The 23630-nt window shown below is 42.2% G+C and overlaps 1 long non-coding RNA gene across 1 annotated transcript in view; it reads left to right on the top strand.

The window, feature by feature from the left end:
* The window catches only part of LOC105884214 (uncharacterized), a 129636-nt gene that overhangs the window by 68887 nt on the left and 37119 nt on the right, over window positions 1–23630 (top strand). The window contains exons 9-10 of the long non-coding RNA XR_012915916.1: window positions 6065–6234; window positions 15255–15368. This is a non-coding gene — a long non-coding RNA (uncharacterized LOC105884214). The remainder of the gene's footprint in view (window positions 1–6064; window positions 6235–15254; window positions 15369–23630) is intronic.

Consider the following 23630-nt stretch of genomic DNA (forward strand, 5'->3'; position numbering starts at 1 on the left):
CCTGGGAGTAGGGCCACAGGAGTTGGCTGATCCCCGAAGTGGTGAGTGGGCTCAGGAAGAAGCTCACATGTTGCTTTTGGGACAGGTGAGCCAGAGGGAAATTAATATGTACTAAACTACTTTGAGCCAATGCAGTTTATATTTCATCTCCTTTAATCCTAACAGCTATTCAAGTTACCCATTATTATGTCAATTATTCAGATCAGGGAACTAACTTTAAGGAGAGTTTATGTAAATCAGGGAGACAACTTGTTTTCTCCAGATTAGCAGCTAACTCTAGAATTACTTAAAGTGTTTTTGGATTTTGACTTGATGCCTTCAGGGCTCTGAATGCTCTAATTTCCCTCAAGGCTGATAATATAGACACCCCAAGGTGTTTTTCAATGTATTTCATCTTCTTTAATCCTAACTGGCATTTAATTTGCCCAGTATTATCACCATTATTCAGAGAAGGTTACTGACCTTAGGGAAGATTAAGTAAATTAGGAAGATATTCTTGTTACCTCCCTATTGGAAGTTAATTCTGTATTAGTCTAAAGATTTTCCTATTTTGTCCTCATGCTTTCTGGGCACTAAATGATCTAATCTCCCTGGGGTCTGCCATTAAATGCTTCCAGGATGTTAACCTTTTTAGAAAAATTATGACCCAGGTAGTTTTTAAGTCACAATATTATTGAAGTTGAAAAACAACTTCTAAATTTAAAAAAAAACAGTATAAATTGTACCAAAATTTTGTGGAAAATATTTGCAGTCTACATAGGTTAATATGCATGGTTTGTGAACACACTAACAAAAAAATTGGCAAGATATTTCAACCTAGAATTCACATAAATTTATACATGAATAGTAAAGATGTTAAATATGCTAAAACGGCAAGAACTAATATGATGCAAATATTTAAAATCTTGAGAATTTACATTAACTGGAAAAGACAAATTGCAACAGAAGATGAGGACTGTGATTTCACTTTTGGAGAAGACTGTATGTAGGTATACGTGTCCATGTCTACCTCACCCACAGGAACATGTCTGGAGAGTATGCTGTGGACCACAGACCCCTTAGGATCTGGGGCTAGGAGTCTGGCCAGTGAGATGTACAGATTCATTTCAATTCATATATGTGCTTTCTTACATTGTTTGAAATTTTCTTTTTAATTATAACTTATTTCCTTTTTTCTTTTTTTTTTCATACTTGCAGATATACATGGAATCGGTGTTTGAAATTTTATATTCAGGAAAAACTGGTTTGATAAAATATTGAAACAAAATACTTGTGAACAGATAGACAAAAGTGAGGTGCACATATATACTCTTTACTTTAGAAAAGTATTCATTGTATTTAATTTCCTTGGGAAACACAGTAGATGAAAAAAATGAATTGACTGTGTGTGTGTGTGTGTGTGTGTGTGTGTGTGTGTGTGTGTGTGTGTGTGTGTGTGTGTTTCTAGCTCCTTCTAGCTCTACCACCCAAATACAAGTCACAATTGCAGCAGTTTTTTCAGTATAGGCTAGGCCTGGACTTCCAAGCTCAGGTTCATATATTCCAGAAAATGTGCTTTTTTTTTTTCTGTAATCCCAAAAAAGGATGGATATAGAAGATTTGCTGCAAGTATGTGAAAAATTCCAGAAAACTGCCTGATCCCATTAATCAAGCTCCCAACTTTAATCTCCCCCCGCCCCCACCGCCGCCGAGCAGGAACATAGGAGGGGAGGGGCTGTGGCCCAAGAAAACTCTATGGATCTTTCTGGAATCTCAGTGGATCGTGGGCATTCCCAGTATATAGGGATACTGATTGCCATCAGACAGACATAACTGCCTTTTGCTATAGTAAAGAGAGAGCACTATTTTACAGAAAGAAATAGATTATTTTAATTTTTATGCTATAGGACCATTGGATAAAGACCTATAGGCCGGGCGCTGTGGCTCACGCCTGTAATCCTAGCTCTTGGGAGGCCGAGGCGGGCGGATTGCTCAAGGTCAGGAGTTCAAAACCAGCCTGAGCAAGAGCGAGACCCGTCTCTGCTATAAATAGAAAGAAATTAATTGGCCAACTGATATATATAAAAAATTAGCCGGGCATGGTGGCGCATGCCTGTAGTCCCAGCTACTCGGGAGGCTGAGGCAGGAGGATCACTTGAGCCCAGGAGTTTGAGGTTGCTGTGAGCTAGGCTGACGCCACGGCACTCACTCTAGCCTGGACAACAAAGTGAGACTCTGTCTCAAAAAAAAAAAAAAAAAAAAAAGACCTATATAAGCAAAAATGGGTCCAGGCTGTATATTATCTTTGTAATTCTCCTTATACTTCTTATTACCATCTTTTCATGTAAATACATTTCTATAATATTTGAAATTACTTTACAACTTAATAATTTTATATGGACTTGGTATTTCATCGTTATGCCTCAAACTTTATTTCCCTAGTAGTGAAAATTTAGTTCCCTTACCACTTTCTATTATAGACAATAGTATACTTAACACCCTTGCTCATAAGTGCAAATATCTTTTATTTTTTTATGTTTTTATTTTTTTCCCTGTCCCCACCCCAACATGCCAAATATACAAATATATTTGTAAGGACTTCTTTTTTCTTTTATTTTCTTTTTCTTTTTCGAGACAGAGTCTTGCTCTGTCATTCCAGCTATAGTGCTGTGGCTTATATCACAGCTCACTGCAACCTTAAATTCCTGGGGTCATGGGATCCTCCAAACTCAGCCTTTGGAGTAGCTGGGACTACCGGCACACACCACCATGCCCAGCTAATTTTTTCTATTTTTAATAGAGATGGAGTCTCACTCTTGCTCAGGCTCAGGCTAGTCTCGAGTTCCTGACCTCAAGCAATCCTCCCGCCTTCGCCTCCCAGAGTGCTAGGATTACAGGCATGAGCCACTGCATCCAACCAGGATTTCTTTATAAGGTCTTGAAAGTGTCCTTTCAAACACCCGGAAACTCTAAAATTTTATATTAACATAATGAAATCAAAATATTCTTAAGTTATATTCCTAATATCAATATGAAAGTTCCTGTTTCTACCCACATTAGAAATAATGTGAATCATTGGTTATGTGATAGGCAAAAAATCATCTCTTTCTTATTTTCATTGTAACTTTTTTGTTCTCTTTTAGAATTCTGTCCTGATTGTGACATAATCAATTTTCACAACCCCATGTTATTCAGAGTGCTCTGATATTCCCTGTTATCAACACTGTGTGCATGGCATCTTTTTACTGCTAAAGGACACAGTTCAGAGCATGGTCTACGTGGCTATTTGCTCTGGTGAGCGGAATGTGTCCTCTTGGAGCCCAGCAACTGTCTTGGGAGAATTCCAGCATTGTGGTAACACAATATGGTGTCTGTGTGTGTGTGCACGTATGTGTGCATACGCTGACAGCCCCATTTTCCTCTGCTTCCTCTGTCCCTTTGTGTCTTTGCATCCTGTCTTGCCTCCCTTCCTAAATTCAGGCTTAGAAGTAAAGGAAGGAAATTATCAGGAGGGCAGTCCTTGTAACCAGACCCTTGTCAACATCCTTCACTGTGTCCTGAAGATAAACATGTAAGAGGAAGTGCTGATGTGAAAGGTATGCACCTATGTAGCCCTTGATAAGTATTGGTCTACAGACACTCATAAAAGTAGTTCCATTTAGACTTCCCAAGTGGAGACAGGAGAGAAAGGCCCCAGAGGAGTGAAGAAAGTACTAATGCTGATGTGATGATGCAGAGGGAAGGCCCCTCAACTCTGTGGTAGACAAACATGTTGGTCATTACTGTGATACAACGGAAGACCAGGCCAATATCATTTTTTAACAGCTTTCTTGCAATTAAACTTATAGACAATAAAATTCACACATCTAAAGGATATAATTTGATGAATTTTAGTAAATGTATACAATTGTGTAAGCATCACCAGTATAGAGTTTTAGATGTTTTCATCACAAAAAAACTCCCATTATGCTTGAATGCAGTTAATCTCTGCCACCACCTGCACCCCTAGGCAATCACAGATATGTTTTGTGTGTCTATTCTAGACATTTGTCTGTTCTAGACATTTCATATAATTGTGATAATACACTGTTTTGTCTTTTGTAGGTGACTTTCTTCACCTAGTATAACATACTCAATGTTCATTCATGTTGTACCATGTGTCAGAATTTTATTCCTTCTAATAACTGAAAAATATTCTAGTATGGGGATATACCACATTTTGCTTATCCATTCATGAGTTTATGGGCACTTGGGTTGTTTCCAGTTTTTGGTTATTATGAATGATGATTCCAAATACATTAGTGTACAAGTTTTTATATAGACATATATTTTTATTTCTCTTGGGTATGCATCTAGGAGTGGAATTGCTGGGTCATGTAGTAACTCCATTTTGAATGGTTTGAGGAGCTGCCACACTGTTTTCATGACTCTGACAGTCTTCATGAGTACAAGCTTAGTTAGTTCTTTTTCTCCTTTAGACTGGTGTTACAGCTTTGGGAACAAATACTACAGAGTTGAAATTCCCTTCTTATCACATCATATTTGGGAGTATGTGATGCTCAGATGGTGTCACTGATGATGTTAACCTTCATCTCTTGTTTAAGGTGGGGTTTGTCAAGTTTCTCCAGTTTTTCTAGTACAGTAACTATTTTCCATTCCCTACTTTGTTCTTCAAAAGTGAGTCAATGATCGGGGGTGGAATTAACCTTAACCTTAGGGAAGGCAGATAGCTACATACATTATTTAGCATTATTTGATCAAGACAATTTGTCTCCTCTCACCCATTTATTTTTTCAAACATTTATTTGTATCAATATGGATTTGTGTGAACTAATTTTGGGTTATTTTGCTGAGGGCATACATTCCAAAAGAAACTGCAGCATCCTGATTTCTGCAGTGCAGCCTAGAACGTGAGGGCCCAGGGAGATTAGAACACTCAGATTCCTGACAGCTTCAGGACACAAAGCTTTAGTGAAATTCCAGGCTCCATTACTGAGCAGGCATTAACAATACAGTTTCCCTGACTTACATCCCCTCTCCTGACTTCCTATAACCTGATGTAAAATGGGCATTTAATTATGTTACAAAGGTTATATACAGGAGATATAATTTAGAATACCATTGGGTTACATTAGTTTTAAAAAACATTAATATGCTACTTTCCCAGAAGAACTACCTGTTGTTGTGACTGAGTCCCCTGTCTGCCACCTTAAACGCCAGTGATTCACAGTCTCCAAGGTCTCTTGCCCCAGGGAGAGGATTTCTCTTCCACCATCATTATCATCATCGTCATCACCCAGAGGGTTCATTGAGTGAACATTCATGGGAGAGTGTGAAATGACTGGTCCCTAAGCCTTGATGGCCCTTCATCTATAGAAATCAGGGGGCATGTGAAATGTTTCCCAACCTTCCTTCATTATCCAAAGCAGCCTTTTTAGATGTTTTTGCCTCCTCATTAATTCCTTCCTGCTTGACAAATGAAATGTTAATACCACAGATAGAAACTGTTTATGTATTTTGGTCCTATGTAGTACCACAAATGATTGTAATGTCTACCATATTCCTACCCTCAAAACCCAATATTCAGCCCCTTAAGAGGGATATTGCACCTATTGAGAATACATGGAAAAATGTGATGAGGGCAAAATCTGGAATTCTGTTCCTGCCCCTTAATTGATGTGTGACACTGGAATCCTTTCTTTGCCTCTGTCAGCCTGCCCTTGGTCATCTGTAGAAGGGGACTCACAATGCCTTCCTTAGGAAACTGTTCTGTGGGGAAAATAAGAAATCCTGTACAGAGTAGATGGCACCTGGTAGAACTTCAACAAATGGTCATCCTGGCCCACTTTTCTCCTCCCTCCTGGAGAAGTGATGACTGTTACCTAAACCAAACAGCATAATTGCCATAGAGACCACCGGGAAATGTAGTAGTAAGAAGTAACACATGCTCACACTTACATTATGAATAAAGATTTGGAGCCATTTCTGTATTGCAGGAAGACTTTGCTTAGGGATGTGGGAAGAGGGAAAAGATCATGAATCCATTTCCTTTAATTCCAGATCATTTTCTGCCCCCTTATTTGAGCTTCTAGATTGATATTGGAAAAGCAGTTTCCCACTGAGCCCCAAATGAAGAGAGAACAGATGAAGGGGAGGCAGGAGTCACAGCCTTTGACCCTTATACCGAATCCACTACCACCTACACTGGGATTCCACCTGCACCTTCAACTTCTTCAAAGAGAAGAGGGTTGTTAAGTGAGTACTCACGTGGGCACAATCTTACAAACGTTTAAGGCTATAAGGTTTTAAGTCCTAGAAGATAATGATGTATAAAATGTTGATAATTATCACTTTGGTTTGGAATTAGGGGAAAATATATCCTATTTTACTTGGAAGAGGCTCCCTTAATATCTTTTCTTCCTTTTTGAGATTCAGGGATATTTTCTGTTCTAAAGGTTAGTGTCTTTCCTATGGTTGTGGTAAAGAATGCTTGAGTTTCCCTGACAATTATTTTGAATAACTACAAGACCACTGGGATTTTATCATAGTTATAAATAGATAACATAAAAAATAAATAACATTACTCTAAAACAATCACTCAAAGAAAATAGCTGCTAATGTTTTTATCTGTATAATATTCTTGCACAAGTTTTCTTATGTAGGTACATATATATTTATGCAGAGAAGTATCTATTTTATATATGTATATGCAGAAGCTAAACTATCCTACATTTAGTTCTGTAACCTGCTTATGTCACTAATAATATACATCAAAGATCATTGATTATGAATAAACTCCAGTCTATAACATGGATAGTAAAGATAATGGCAAACAAATACAGACAAAAAGAAATAGGAATAGCTAAAATGTGTTTTGTGCCAATGTGGTTTTTAGGTATCAAGTCATTTAATGCTCACAGCACGTTTACAAGATAGATATTGTTGCTAACCCTCATTTTCTACATGAAAAACCAAAGGACAGAGGGCATAAGGACTTTTCTCAAGACTGCACAGTTAGGGAGTGGGACAGCTTAGATTTGTTTCCAGCACATCATGCCCCATAGGGAGTGGGACAGCTTAGATTTGTTTCCAGCACATCATGCCCCAGAGCCTGGGAAACTGTCACAGATTTGCTATTAAGACAAAGAAGCAGTCTGCATATTTTAGGAGCTCATTAAAATTAATACTCAATACATTAATATATTTATACAAAAAACTGAACCTGATGATAAATAGGTGGATTGTGACTTTGGTGAGAGCATGTTCATTATAATCCCAGGAACAGAAGCCACCATACAGTTGGACAAGGAGTCCATGGGAAGTAAAGAATGTGAACAGGGAATGTATATCCTCCACAGTAGGAACTTTGGAGCTGCCACTGCCCCTGCCCCATTCAGAGAAGCAGCCACCAATCTCCTTCCCTGCTCCTTTTGCCCCTATTCCCCCATACCATCCTGCTCTCACTTTCCAGGAACCAATTCTGCCCCTCACTCCCCAAAGTGGGGACCTGGACCCCAAGGAACCAAACACATTTTGACTCCCTCCTGTGTGTGCCAGTCCTTAGCAATATGTGGCCCCGTGGAATTCTTGCAGCCCCACCACTACCAGGAGGGCACTGCCAGCCCCACAGCCACGAAGACACTGAAGCTCACAGAGGTTGGATAACCTATGTAAACCAGGTGGCTCATGAGGGGAATGTCAAGGATCAGATTCAGTTGTGACCAACAGCCTTCCTCTTTACTGCCACAAGCTAGTGCCTGTGCATGCTGGCCTCTGCCCTGGGCCTTTCTCTGTTCTCACTGAGCTCTTCCTGGCAGGCCTGCCTGGTCTGACTGCGGGACTCTTCTGCAGCCTTTGTACATTTTTGCTAGAGGAGCAAATTCCCTTCCTGGTGGCTCTGGTTGGACAGGAGGGATTCCCTGGACTGGGATGGTCTTTCCTTGTTGAATAGTCATTTATTGTGTCTCCCACTGGACTCACCTCAGGGAAAAACATGTTGGGAAGCAGTTGCAGTTTGTGGTGACAGTCTGTCCTCTTAGGTACTTTTATTTTTCACTCACTTATCCTGATGTTCATCAATTGTGTAACATATTTTTTTTCCTCTTTCATCATTCATCTGACCTGGAAACTGCACTGAAAGCTGAGTGGATCTTGGTGAGGATAGACCCAGTTCTTGCTTGTCTCCTATGTGACTTGGGCAGGTCACCCCTTATGGTGATGGCAGTAATAATGGCACTATTTACTAAGCACCTACTATACTCTGGGCTCTTTACACAAGTCACCTCATCCACCCTACAAGGCAGGATAGGGGCCACTACTAGATGAGGGAGATGAGGCTCAAAAAGTCTGAGTGATTCCACTGAGCCCACCCCATGAATGATGTCATGGTTGGGATTTAAGTTGAGACAAGTGTGCTCAAGTTGTTTTCACTACACCATGCTGCTATCACTTCCCCTTTCTGGATCCCAGTTTCCTCAATCATGAAATGAAGGATTAGACTAGATGGTTAATAGGCCCTTTTTCAGCTTCCTGGGTAAACAGCTATATGATAAACAGAGAACACATATAACTCATTCCACTCCGATCTCTCTTAAAATCTTTTCTCCACCTACATACTTTCATATTTTCTTGAAATAAAATAAAAAATGAAAAAAAAATCTCTTCTCTATCCAGTGGCCAGAGACCCTTTAAAGTGTAAACCAGATAATAGCACTTGTCACATTCTGTGAGGACTTTGTTTACTTGTTTATTGTGTGTCTTTCCCCAGGGGTAGAAGCCTTGTCTGTCTGCTCACAGCTGAATCCTCAACACAGAGAACAGTGCTTGGCAGTAGGTGCTTGGGCAGTAATTGTTGATGGAGTTGAGTCAGCACTGCGTGGTGGCTGGGTTGGTAGGCAGAGATGGGGCAGGGTGGGAGTTGAGTTTTTAGGGAGAGCTTGGCTGCATTGGGTTGGTCCTTCCCAAGTGTCAGTTGCAGAAAATTATGAAGTTGGTAAAGTTGGTCTTCGGTTCTTAAGCCTACTCCAGGAGATTAATAAAAAAATGTATCAAGGACAATATAAGAAAATTTATAGACTAATCTCAATTATAAACATACATATGAAGTCAGAAAAAGATGAACAAAGTAAACTTAAAGTAAAAAAGATACCTGCACTGGTATGTTTATTGCAGCATTATTCACAATAGCAAAGATATAGAATCAACCTAAGTGCCTATCAAAGGATGATTGAATAAAGAAAATGTGGTGTGATGAATGTATGTTTGTATATATATTACATATATATATATATAATATACACATACTGTGGAATACTACTCAGCTATAGAAAAGAAGGAAATCACTTATTCTGCAGCAACATGGATGGAACTAGAGGCCATTATCTTAAATGAAATAACTCCGACACAGAAAGTCAAATACCACATGTTCTCATTTATAAGTGGGAGCTAAATAGTGTACACACATGAAAATAGTGGAATAATAAACATTGGCGACTTGGAAGGGTAGAAAGGTGGGATGGTTGTGTGGGATGAGGAATTACCTAATGCTGCAATCCCCAAGCTTTTTGGCACCAGGGACTGGTTTCATGGAAGACAATTTTTCCACAGACTGCAGTGGCAGGGGTGGGGATAGTTTCAGGATGATTCAGGTACGTTACATTTATTGTGTACTTTATTTCTATTATTATATTGTAATATACAGTGAAATAATTATACAACTCACTATAATGCAGAATCAGTGGGATCCCTCAGCTTTTTTTCCCTCTACTAGACGGTCCCATCTGGGGGGGGTTGGGAGACAGTGACTGATCTGACAGGAGGCGAAGCTCAGGCAGTGATATATGTAATGGAAAATGGTTGTAACTACAGATGGAGCTTCACTTGCTCGCCCACTGCTCATCTCCTTTGCAGCCCAGTTCCTAACAGGCCATGGACCAGGACTAGTACCAGTCTGCAGCCCAAGAATTGGGGACTGCAGACCTAATGGGTACAGTGTATACTGTTCGGGTGATGATTATACAAAAAGCCCAGACTTCACTACTATGTAAAATATGTCCATGTAACAAAACTGTGTTTGTACCCCCTAAATCTATAAAAATAAAAAAAATTTAAAAAGTGGAAAATAATAAAAGAGCAGAACCCAATAAAATCAAAACCAAAAAAAAGAGAAAATTCACAAAGTCAAAAGAAAATGATCACTTATCCTTTGAAAACATGAAATAAACATAGCTACACTGATTAACAAAAAAGAGAACACATATCACTTAAGTTAGAAATTGAAGAGGTGTTATCAAGGCAGTCACATGTAATATTAAATTTTCTAGTGGCTACATTAAAATGAAAAAATTTAAGCTAGAACTAATTTTGGTATATTTAACTCAATATGCCCTAAATATTAATATTTCAACATGTACTCGATATAAAAATTATTCATAGTTATTACATTCCTTTTATGCTAAGTTTTCAAAATCTCATATGTATTTTTAGAGCACATCTCAATTTGGACCCAAAATTTTCATCAGAGAGAGATACATGATCACAGTATTTAGATTTCATAAAATTTACAGCAAAAAAATACTCATGTTCTTCCAAACATATTAAAAAGTTTTCTATAAGTGAACTAGATATCAGTTTCTAGATTTAAATGAATGAAAGTTAAATAAAATCAAAAGTTCAGTTCCTCAGTGACTCTAGCTACATGGCAAGGGCTCAGTAGCCACTTATGGCTCCATGGCTACCACAGTGTACAGCACAAGGGTCTTAGACTAGGGTCTTAAATTTTGTCTCCAGCCATATGTTCTCTGCTCCCCTTCCTTCTGGCCTCTCCTGAGCTCCCTGGTCACTGACTTCCTATCCTTTCACACAGACCACTCCCCAAGATGTTCACACCTCTTGGCCCTGTCCCCTTCTCAGACTCCACCTCTTTCAGGAATCCTTTTTGTAAAGGATCATGGAAGAAGTTCCCACCACCATTCTCAGCTCTGAGCCTCAGTATTTTATCCATACAGGAGGGGGTGGGACTAGACAGACATCCCTACTGTGACAGTCTCTGACTCTCACTGTGGCCTCTATCACTTCCTGATCCTCCAGCCTGTGAGGACTGGTTTATTGCCACAGAGAAAGTTAACAGCAGAGCAGGATCAAGACCCACCCTTCCCTTTACCCAGATCTGTTCCCATGCCCCCTTGTTCCTCATCCTCCTGGTGCTGGGCCAAAGCATGGCAGATAGAGCCATTATCATTATACTCTAAGAACTAGTGCCATTGCCCTCACTTGCCCCCTTCTCTGGGGCTTTCCAGGTCTTGCCTGGGAGAAGGGGCTGGGCCTGTGCAGCCTTGTTCCTCCTCTTCAGAGAGCTAAACCCATGGGCAGGGACAGGAGTAGCCAGGGAGTCACAGTAGGGTCAGGCCAAGTGCACCAACGATTGCCCAGAGCTGGAATGATTACTATAGGAGATCCCCTACCTCGACTCTAACTTGCCCTCCTAAGCTCTCTGAGCCTTAGTTTTCCCATCTGACTAATGGGATTTCCTACTTCTTTGAAGATGGTGACCTTTGGGAGGACAGCAGGGTAAGCTTGCCAAATCCAGCACACACCTGGAGTGCTTGCTCAGTCACACACTGGGGCCTATGGCTATAAATACCACCTTCAACCTAGCAGGGATCTAAGGCCCCCTTGCACCATAAAGGCTCCCATATCACCATCAGCTCCTCTCCTGATAATTCTCCATCAAAAGAAAGACCAGTTCCCTCTGTCCCTCGGTTTCTTTGTCTTGGGAAACTTTTTGCCCCATTCTATACTATGAGTTCCATCATTGAATGGATTGGCATGTCCAACCCTTTCAAGAAAACACACACTCTCCATTTTCTATGGCTTCTACCAGACAATATCTCCTCAAACCTATCTTTCTGCAGTTTGCATTGCAACAACAATAGATATGTTACCATGTGCATTTTCAAATTCGACAAGTGTGTCTCATCCCAGATGTCTCATCCCTTCCAGAAAATAGTTACACATCCATGTCAATATGGGGAAATGGAAGCACCCAGCATAATGCCTGGCACATATCGGGGGCCTGAAAGTTGAAAGAAGGCACAGACTTAATCTCACAGACTTAGTAGATTAGAGGCTTCTCTCTTCAATGTGGATCCTTTAGAGCACAGAGTAGAAATGTGATAGAAGGATCCATAGAAGGATATTAGGAGGTATTTAGGAGGTACCTGACATATAATTGTTGATGAATCATCAAATCTTCCCTGAGCTGAGGCCAGTTCTGCAAAGAAGTCCTGGGCCAACTGTCCACGCTGACTACTAGCCAGTGGTTGTCAAGGGTGTTCCTGACACTACTAGGAGAAGGACACTGTTCCAGGGCCAGAACACCCAGCCACTTATGACCAGCCACAGGATTGTTCCACATCTGATATATAGTCATTGCTAGAGTCTGAAGGCATAAATGTGCCCACTATGTTCAGTTCTTTATAAAGTTTGATTTATTATGAGTAGAAAAAAATAACCTATAATCTCATCATTTTTTTTGATTATGTAAAACAAGATATGTTCATTTCTTCCTGGCCTGCCCTTCCCCAAGCACTGCAGATAACTTCTTAACCTCTGTTTATACTTTGGGGGTACATTTCTTAATCACGTCCAAAGGTTGTGCAGATAGGTCAATTTATATCAACATGACTAAAATATCTATTTTTAAAAAACAAAACTGAGTATGTTTTATATTATGGTACAACTTGTTTTCCCACTTACTATAATGTTGATGTCATTCTAGGTCAACACACAAAAATTTACATCATTCTTTTCAATGCATATGTGATAGTCCATAGAATGGATACACCATAATTTGCTCAGCTACTTGTCCCTCAGCTGGAAGCTGAGTTGTTTTGAGGTGTGTGTGGGGTGTATGTACATAAATCTTCAAAGCCACCTAGGCCAGTTGGCTTCATGAGACAGAAAATGTCATCTATTGGCTGCACACAGTTCCCTGCCACCACTGAGTGGGGGCCTGGCTGGCAGTACGGAGGGTGCAGCACCTTCGACCCACTGCTGGGAAGGAGGCAAGCAAAGCATGCAGATTGGCAGCAGACCCCAGCCTTCCCCCTGAGACTCTGTTCCCTATCACAGGCACTAGCTTCTTCCTGTCCCCCTCACCCCAGTCTTTCCAGGAGAGAGCCAGGAGTGGGGAGGCATAGGCAAATCTCTTACCTGGAGCTGTTAGGATGAAAGTAAAGCAGCATCCTTGTGGTCCCAGTCTGGGAATACTAATTAATCCAGGGGAACTTGATACCAAGAGATGGAGATGATGTTTTGGGAGGGTCAAGGAGCATTGGGAATGGCATATGAGGGTCCCTTCCATGGCACTGGCCTGGCTCTGGCCCAGCTGCCAGCCCAGCTTCTATGGGCAGATAAAGCTGAGGTTGGGGCAAGAAGTGGCTTGGAGCTTCCCCCAACTCCCTGAAGAATCAAAGAAGCTGCCAAGCATGGCAGAGAAGCTGGAGGGGAGCCCCACACCCAGTGTCCACAGTCACAGCTCCAGAGTTGGACAAGATAGAAGAGAGGCAGCGCCATGTTGACATCCCCCTACCCACCTGCAGGAAAGGAGTAAATATGGGGTCAGCTGCCTTCTCCCTCCTCCTTCCTTTTGCTAGGAGGATGGCACTGGGATTGACATGGGTTGAAGAGGAAATAGGTTAGCGGTATCTAGGGACTGACTTGAGAGGCCTTGAGAAATGCTATTATTAATAAAAATAAAATGTCTTATGTATTTTTTTCTGATTACAAAAGCAATGCATATGCATTGTGGAAAATTTGGAAAATAGAGATAAGCACAAAAAGCAAATAAAACCCCTTACTAATCTCCCCATTCAGGGACAACTACTCATATATCCAATGTGATGGTTAAGAATACAGGCTTAGGGCCTGACTACCTGGGATTTGAGAAAGAACAGAAACTTTTTATCTGAGGAATGTGAGCCCCCTTTAAATTATCAGGTCCAGGGAGGCATTGAAATATGACCGCAGTCATGTCCTACCTCCCCCTGAGCCAAGTAATCATTTTGAAGCCACCTGCTATATGGACTTTTGACTGAGTGTCGCCACCGATAACTATAAATTTTCCCAACAATGCCACATGCTAGACATCACAACTCATACCTATAGTCCAACAATATATAGCCAATCAATCACTAATCAATTTTATTTCTGTAACCCAATGAGAATTCCTGAAAAATGACTTTTGTAATTGCCACCTCTCCTGATTTGTCCTTTTTTCTTTAAAAACTTGAGCCCCTCCTTTGTTTTCCAGAGGATTTTCCAGTGTTTCCTGGGCTGCAGTCTTCAACCTTGGCCCAAATAAGCTCTCTATATTATTTTTGCCTCAGTTTCCTTATTTAGGTTGAATGCTTGAATCCCAGTCCTGCCACCAACTAGCTGTGTGACCTTGGAAAAATGCCTTAACCCCTCTGTACTTCAGAGATAATAGTAGTGTCTCTCTTCTGGCATCACTGTGAAGACTGAGTAAAAATGCCTAAAGTTCTTGTGACATAGAACGTGTCCAATGAATATTAGCTATGGTTATGATAATGAACTCCTTCTCCATTTCCACCTAGATGTCTGAGAGTGTCTTAAACTACTTCTGGCTAAAACAGGATTCTTGGTTCCATCCACTGCCCTGCCAAAATATTTGTCCCCTAGATTTTTCCTATCTTGGGAAATGATACCTTCAGCACTTGAGTATCTGGGCACCTGGAGTTGTCCTTGAGGCCTCTTTTAGCTGTCAACCAGCCTACCAGCAGCCTTCTTCCAGGTCATAGAGGAAAAGGAGGTGGAAAGAGAAAGAAGGCTGGGACTGGAAAAGAGTTGATGAGGGACGGAAGGAGGGGAGGAAGGAAAAGATATTGGCACCCAGGAACAGGGAAGTTGAGGAAAGATCAAAGAGTAGAAAGAGGAAGAGAGAAATACTCCTGTGTACTCTTCCTTTCTAGGGGTGATCATATGTGTACTCTTTCCTGCAACTTGGGCCCACCTGCCCAAACCCGACGCCTCTCCCCTTAAAGGCATTCTGTGTGCTTTGGCCCCAGTCCGCTCCACAGGCCCAGGGTGCAATCTTGCCTTGCCATTCTCTGGGTCCTGTCATTAATTTTTGGTTGACAGAGTACACTAATTCTCAATAATGCACAGGCAATAATGTTCTACAGCTCTCTTCACAACTGTGTATGCAGGGCTGGGTCCTGGCCCCAAGCCTACTTACCATTTCTCCCCCTCAACAGGACCCCGAGTGGCTCAAGAGACAAGCTGGGATGGCAATGGAGGACAGAGTGTCCGGCTGGAAGGCCAGCTCTGCTCCACCTCACAAAGCTGCCTCTTCTAAATGCTGGGATCAGGTAAGGCCTCAGAGCCACCCCCTGACCTAGGCAGGGCCAATTTGTTTCCTATCTCTCAGTTCTAATACTCAAACTAGTGGCAGGGAGCACCCCCAAAGCCCACCTACTGAGAAACTACAGTTTATTTAGTTCTAATCCCACCACCCCACTTGCTAAACCATTTCCTCACCTGTGATGAGACTGCTAATACCTATTCTTCCCCTCTCCATCACACTTCACAATACTTTGGGAAGCAGTTAGGCTATTGTCTTAGAAAGCTGGGAAAATGCTTGGCAAGCCAACACTGGCAGGGCAAATGTCTGGGGGGTGGTCATTATTGCCATTTAGGCAGTACTTAGGCCAGATACTGTTCAGGTTGGATAAAAAGGGCATGAGGACACACAAACACACAGACCCTCCCCTCAAAGGGCTTCCTATAGTGGACAGGCAGGTAATGTACAGTAAGTGAGGCTGGCTGGGTGTGAGGCTATAGGGAGTTGTGGGGATTGTGGAGAATCAAAGATGCATGTTTTGTCTAATATAGGTGGTGTTTATTGGACAATAGCAGACAGTAATATCACATAGGTACATGGGTCTAGTGTTACCATATTCACTTACCTATCAAGGGGAACTGGGAATATGGATTTTATGCAAAATCTCCTGTTTTTTAAATGTGGGTTGAAAATTAAAATATAAAATGTGAGTTGGAAGGGAGAGGTACTGGCAAAACAAATCTATCAGTAGGCCCAATCTGGCCCCACCCTCCAGTTTGGCCTGCAAACTGGTTGCTTTCTTGGTGTTTTTTTCAAGAAAAGAACAATTTTAGCCAGCAAAGAGTGACTAAAGGAGCTTTGGACTGGGAGTCAGGGAGCCTGTGTTCTCTGGTCCTGGCCCCAATGGGTTTCAGCTGTGTGAATTGTGTGACTTCCTTTCTGTGACCCTCATTGCCTCCTATGTAGAATAGGAGTGATGGACTAGATGGTTGATGAAGCTCCTTTAAGCTCTAAGGCTAGTGTGGAAATGTTCCAAAGTTCTAGATAGGGTGGCTGACGTCTAGGGACCTGGCTTTCAGCAGGTATCACAGGCCAGGCAGCTTGGGATGGGGGAAGGAAGGGTTTAGGAGTACCCCCCCAGAACTGAAGGTTTGGACTGTACTACACAGTACACAGCCTGGTTAGGCTTCATCAGGCTCTGTAGGTCAAAGCCCTTGGGGTCACTCTTTGGAAGCATCTCATAAGTGAGACCACCTTGGCACGGGGCCTCTTCTTTGGCCTTTGGTAATTAGACCCCCTAGATAGGGTCTAAGTCAAGCTCTCCACAGCTAAATTCTGTCTATGGCAAATTGGCAAATTAATGCTGCCAACCCCAAATCATGGGGTTTCCACCTGATGAGCTTGTTATTTCACTATCATGTTGAAGTCTCACAACCACCCTGTGAGGTAGCATTATCCCCATTTAAGAGATTCTTTAAAAATAAGCAAAAAACCCCACTAAGGATCAGAGAGGTTAAGCAACTTGCCCAAGGTCACACAGTGAATGTGGGAGCCATAATTCAAACCTATTGTGTGGAACTCCAAATCTCAATCCCTCACTACGCTCCTCTGTGTCAAGGTGGTTTTAGAAAGGTCCTGTCATGTAGTTTTCACAGTCTGGAGTGAGACTTGCCCCCATGGCTACAGGGGAGGGGGAGCTGTGGAAAGAAGCCTTTCCACTATCTACAGAGCTGGGATAAAACCACAAGGAACCTGATGGGGTTCTCAGGTTATCCCTCCTGAGGTCCTCACAACCACCCTGATGGGGGCAAAGCAAACCACACCCATTGTCCAGGGGAACTTTGAGGCTAGAGAGGAACTTAGCTCTGGAAGCAAAGCCATGGGATTGCTGGGGAAGAGCATAGCCTTGGATGAAGATCCTAGCTCTGCCACTTCCGTGACTCCAGGTGAGCAACTCTCAGAGCCCTTGTATGCTCCTCCTTCATAGTACTGTTGTACAAATTCAGGCAAGGTGACATTGTGGAAGTGCCTGGCTCCTATTAAGTACTTGTGAAATGTGATACACAAAATGGCATCACTCTGGTTCAGAGCTCTAAAATAAAGTCGAAAAGTTATTCTAAGAAGGACTACCTACACAACCTGCAACCTTGCAAAAATAAAACTGGGACTTGCCTCAAATCTTTGGACTGGGCCAAACTGCTAAGACCACAACATCCTGGAAAACAGATGAATTTCACCAGTGCTGCAACTTCTGAACAGCGACAACCAGTGAGCTGTGAACTCATATACTAAGCCAGCAGCCTCTACCAATAATAATTTTTTCAAAACAACTCGTGTAATTACCCTTATCTTCCTTTTAAAAATCCTTACTCCCCTTTTCTCTCTTCAGGACATGATTTGGCCTTTCCCAAATCTTTGTTTCCTGAATTGCAATTCCTGAGACCACCAATAAACACCTTGCCTTACTGCTTTGCAGTCTGGTCTCTCACCTCTTCTTGGTTGACATACTCAAGCAATTGTGTGAAAAAGAAAGTAGAAGGAGAAGTCAAATTTCTTAATTGCCATTTCATTTCCCTGGTATCTTGGTTAGGGGGCAGGAGCATTGCAGTCATTAAAATAAGGTAAACTTCAGTGTGTGCTACTACTGCAGATTGTTGGCATAATGGTTAGAAAAACAAATTTAGAAAGAAAAGGAGGAAAGCAAGCCAAGTTGAAGCTATGGTTCCCAAATTCACAGCACAATTGAGGATGTGGATATAGTAGAGGAAAGTGGAAGATGGGAGGGTTAGAGGAGCAGACTGAGGCCTTACAGCTGTACTCTCTGGTGAGGCTGCTGGCTCACTCCTTGGCTCTGTAGTGAGCACATCTGGGGACAGCCAGTCAGTCCTTAGAGCTAGGGATCAAAGGGGGACTTGTCCCAAGCCAGGAGCCACAATCAGGCAGATCAGATAGGACCAGCAGCTGGGCTGCTGAAGGGCTGAGCACCGGGAGCCCTGCAGACTGCGGGCAGGCAGGCTGAGGCTCAGGGCCTGAGACTGAGGTGAGGTTGGAACCCAAGGGAACCGCTTTGAAGGATTCTTGTTATTTAAATTGGTCTTTTATTTCTCATCACCCATTGTAGGCTCATCTAACCATTTTACATCACCAATTTGATAAGAGCAATGTGTTAATAACCCAAGCAATCATCCAGGTCTGGTTGAATTAGGGGGAGCAGGTGAATTAGCACTAACAAAGTCCACAGAGGTGGCACCATGTGTCAAGGTCACACAGCAAAACTAGGGCCTGAATTAAGAGGAAAATCTTCATCATGACCCTCTGCCCCCTGTTCCTCAGCCCTTTAGTTCTCAGGCAGTTCCACTTAAAGCCATGTGTGCATGTTTCCAGATAAGCCACATCTAGTAGGGGTACCTGAACATCCTGCTTCCCTCCTCTATACCTGTGGCCTGGTCCCTTTTGCAATATTAATCTGGCTCTTATCGATGTTTTTCGTGTTTTCTTTTTTTTTTTTATTTTTTTATTTTTTTTTATTTTGGCATATTATGGGGGTACAGATTTTAAGGTTTCAATAAATGCCCATTTCCCCCCCTCCCCCCAAAAGTCTGAGTCTCCATCATGACCATCCCCTAGATGGTGCACATCTCACTCATTATGTATGTATATACCCGCCCCCCTCCCCCCTCCCACCTGCCCAATACCCTATTACTGTAGTACCTATGTGTCCACTTAGGTGCTACTCAGTTAATACCAGTTTGCTGGAGAATATATCTGGTGCTTGTTTTTCCATTCTTGGGATACTTCACTTAGTAGTATGGGTTCCAGCTCTAACCAGGAAAATATAAGATGTGCTATATCACCATTGTTTCTTAGAGCTGAATAGTACTCCATGGTATACATATACCACATTTTATTAATCCATTCTTGGATTGATGGGCACTTGGGCTGTTTCCACAGCCTTGCAATTATGAATTGTGCTGCTATAAACATTCGAGTGCAGGTGTCTTTTTTGTAGAGTGTCACTGGATCATTTGGGTAGATGCCCAGCAATGGGGTTGCTGGATCAAATGGTAGATTCACTTGTATCGCTTTAAGGTATCTCCATATTGCTTTCCACAGAGGTTGAACTAGTTTGCAGTCCCACCAACAGTGTAGGAGTGTTCCTCTCTCTCCGCAACCACGCCAGCATTTATTGTTTGGAGATTTTTTGATAAAGGCCATTCACACTGGGGTTAAGTGATATCTCATTGTGGTTTTGATTTGCATTTCCCTGATGATTAGAGATGTTGAGCATTTCTTCATATGTTTGTTGGCCATTCTTCTGTCTTCTTTAGAAAAATTTCTGTTCAAGTCCTTTGCCCACTTTTTAATGGGGTTATTTGATTTTTTCTTCCTAATTTTCGTGAGTTCTAAGTATATTCTAGTTATCAGTCCCTTATCGGATGCATAGGATGCAAAAATTTTCTCCCATTCTGTAGGTTGTCTGTTTACTTTCATGACTATTTCTTTGGCTGTGCAGAAGCTTTGTAGTTTGATCATGTCCCATTTATTTATTTTTGTTGCTGCTGTGATTGCCTTTGGGGACTTCTTCATAAACTCTTTGCCCAGGCCGATGTCTAGGAGAGTGTTTCCAACTTTTTCCTCTAATCTTAGCTAACCGAATCCAGACACTTATCAAAAAAATAATCCACCACGACCAAGTGGGCTTCATCCCAGGGATGCAGGGATGGTTCAACATACGTAAATCTATAAATGCAATTCACCACATAAACAGAAACAAAAACAAAGACCACATGATTCTTTCAATAGATGCAGAAAAAGCTTTTGACAAAATTCAACACCCTTTCATGATACGAACACTTAAGAAAATAGGCATAGAAGGGACATACCTAAAAAGGATACAAGCCATATATGACAGACCCATAGCCAACATCATACTGAATGGGGAAAGATTGAAATCATTCCCACTTAGAACTGGAACCAGACAAGGCTGCCCACTATCTCCACTTCTGTTCAACATAGTGCTGGAAGTCTTGGCTACAGCAATCAGACAGGAAAATGGAATCAAAGGTATCCAAATAGGGGCAGAAGAGATCAAACTTTCACTGTTTGCTGATGATATGATATTGTATCTAGAAAACCCCAAGGATTCAACCAAGAAACTCCTGGAACTGATCAATGAATTTAGTAAAGTCTCAGGATACAAAATCAATACACAGAAATCAGAGGCATTCATATACGCCAACAACAATCTAATTGAGAACCAAATCAAAGACTCAATTCCCTTCACAATAGCAACAAAGAAATTAAAGTACCTAGGAATATATTTAACCAAAGAGGTAAAAGACCTCTACAGGGAGAACTATGAAACACTGAGGAAGGAAATAGCAGAGGATGTAAACAGATGGAAATCCATACCATGCTCGTGGATCGGCAGACTCAATATCATCAAAATGTCTATACTACCCAAACTGATCTACAGATTCAATGCAATACCTATTAAAATCCCATCAGCATTCTTCACAGATATAGAAAAAATAATTTTACGCTTCGTATGGAACCAAAGAAGACCCCGAATATCAAGAGCAATTCTAGGCAACAAAAACAAAATGGGAGGCATTAATATGCCAGATATCAAACTATACTACAAAGCTGTAGTAATTAAAACAATATGGTATTGGCACAAAAACAGGAATATTGACCAGTGGAACAGATGTGAGAATCCTGATATAAAACCATCCTCATATAGCCATCTCATCTTTGACAAAGCAGACAAAAACATACGCTGGGGAAAAGAATCTCTCTTCAATAAATGGTGCTGGGAAAACTGGATAGCCACCTGTAGAAGGCTAAAACAGGACCCACACCTTTCACCTCTCACAAAAACCAACTCACGCTGGATAACAGACTTAAACCTAAGATATGAAACTATTAGAACTCTAGAGGAAAAAGTTTTTCGTGTTTTCTATCCAACATCACCCCTGCTACTGTCTTCTCATATTTGAGCTTGGGATCATGAAAAATAAATGTGCTGACTCTACCACTCTTACATTTTTGCCCAGATTTGGGACTTAAAAGGAAGTGATCTTGTTCAAATGTTCTTCCAATCACCCAGTTCCCTGGTCCTTCAGCCCTACCTGCCCAGCTGGGCTCAGCAAAGGTTACTAAATGCACTTTGCTTTGGTGTACAGCTTTGACCTTTTCATAGTAACATGCTTCTGTAACATTGTGTATTCCTGGGCAGGCAAGAGGAGCTACATTTGACTGCTGGGACTCAGAGATGCTAACCTACTTGCCGAAGGCCACACGGAATTTTTAATGGTTGTGAAGGTACAGGTATCAGCTCTGACAGTTCTCACTCCTCTAATCTCTTAGCTTGGGGCACACCTCCTCTCTCACCTCTCCATCAATATTCCTCCTAAAGTTGCATCCTCTGACAGAATGGGTTATGAGGGCCAAGCCCTTTTCCTTTTGTCACATGATGGAAATAAAAATCTAAGAGTGAGAGAAGAGACAAGAGGGAGCATAGGCTTCTGTGGCTGGTATTCAGCTTTGATCACATCATGTCCCTCATCAGAGACCATCAATGGCTCCCCATTAACCATGAAAAAAAGCCGAATGCCTCAGTTTTGTAAGGAAAGTCTTTTGTGAAACTGGTTCAAGCCACCTTCCCACCCTCCCTCTCACTTCTTCTCCCTCTCCAGTGGCCACATGGGGTGCTTTACCTTCCTCAGACCCCTACTGGAGCTGCGCTGGCCCAACTGCGTTTGTCAGAAATCTTTTTCGTCCTAATCTAGACCAGTGATTTCCAACCAACCCAGAATTCTGCAGAGAACCTCCTGATGCCCGAGTTCTTTCCCAGAGATTCTGCTTGAGTTGGTCTGGGATGGAGCCTGGGTATCTTAACTTATGTGCTGCTTGGGAAACTATAAATTGGTATTAACAATAAAAACAGATTGGGCTCTCATAGGCTCACAGTATTCCTTAGAACTAGGCATAAATGAGTGGAGAGGTTTTAAAAAGTTTGATTTTTCATCTACTTTAAATATCACCCCTTCCCTTAGGCCGGGCGCGGTGGCTCACGCCTGTAATCCTAGCTCTCTGGGAGGCCGAGGCGGGCGGATTGCTCAAGGTCAGGAGTTCGAAACCAGCCTGAGCAAGAGCGAGACCCCGTCTCTACTATAAATAGAAAGAAATTAATTGGCCATCTAATATATACAAAAAATTAGCCGGGCATGGTGGCGCATGCCTGTAGTCCCAGCTACTTGGGAGGCTGAGGCAGGAGGATTGCTTGAGCCCAGGAGTTTGAGGTTGCTGTGAGCTAGGCTGACGCCATGGCACTCACTCTAGCCTGGGCAACAAAGCGAGACTCTGTCTCAAAAAAAATAAAAATAAAAAAATATCACCCCTTCCCTCTGAAAGCTGGTGTGCATGTTTTCCAGAGCTAGGGAGACCACTTGCCTCAAAATGGCTGTGTCAGCCTTCCCCCTCTAGCTTCCTCTTTTCTTCAGGTCCAGGGCTGGAAGGAACTACAGAGAGCAACAGGAGAGTTTCCCCATTGCTCTTACCAATGTATTCACTCGCTGCATGGATCCTGATCATTAGGTTCCAGTCACTCCCCCACCAGGCTGCAGACTTCTCCAGGGCAAAGGGCAGCATCCTTTACCTCTGCCTCCCAGCACCAAGCACAGTGACTGACACAAAAATAGCCCTCAATAAATGTTGAATTTATGACAAATGTGGTCCACTCTCAGCATTTTGAGGTGAAATAAGATTCAAGGAGGTCAACTCACTCACCAGTTTCCTTGAGGGAGCTAGTGGCAGAGCTGTACCTATAACCCAGCTCTTGGAATTTCTGGGATGTGCTCTACATACTCCCACACCCTCTTCTGCCTTCCTTCTCCCACCAACCAGGACCCTGATCCAGGAAGCAGGAATAATATCAAGCACCCAGCACTGCCTTCCCATTCCCAAATGATAGCAGTACCCCCTGGGGTTTTCTGAAGTCCTAGGGACCCCAAAGCCCTTCAAAACCAAGGTAGATCACTCTATTCACTCAATCCCAAGGAATCAACCGCAAAGTACTAAAGTTAGTCCCATAAACCAGCTCCACCCCTGCTTTAATTGAAGTCATAGGCACTGGCCCTTTACATCTCTGGAGACTCTAAAACAGTGGTTCTCAATGTATGAGCCTCAGACTAGCAATATTGGAACCACCTGGGAATATCTTTGACATGCAAATTCTCCAGTTCTAGCCCAGACCTACTGAATCAGAAACTCTGGGAATGGGGCTCAG

The sequence above is a fragment of the Microcebus murinus genome, chromosome X, assembly GCF_040939455.1.
Source record: "Microcebus murinus isolate Inina chromosome X, M.murinus_Inina_mat1.0, whole genome shotgun sequence".
Taxonomy (NCBI): Eukaryota; Metazoa; Chordata; class Mammalia; order Primates; family Cheirogaleidae; genus Microcebus; species Microcebus murinus.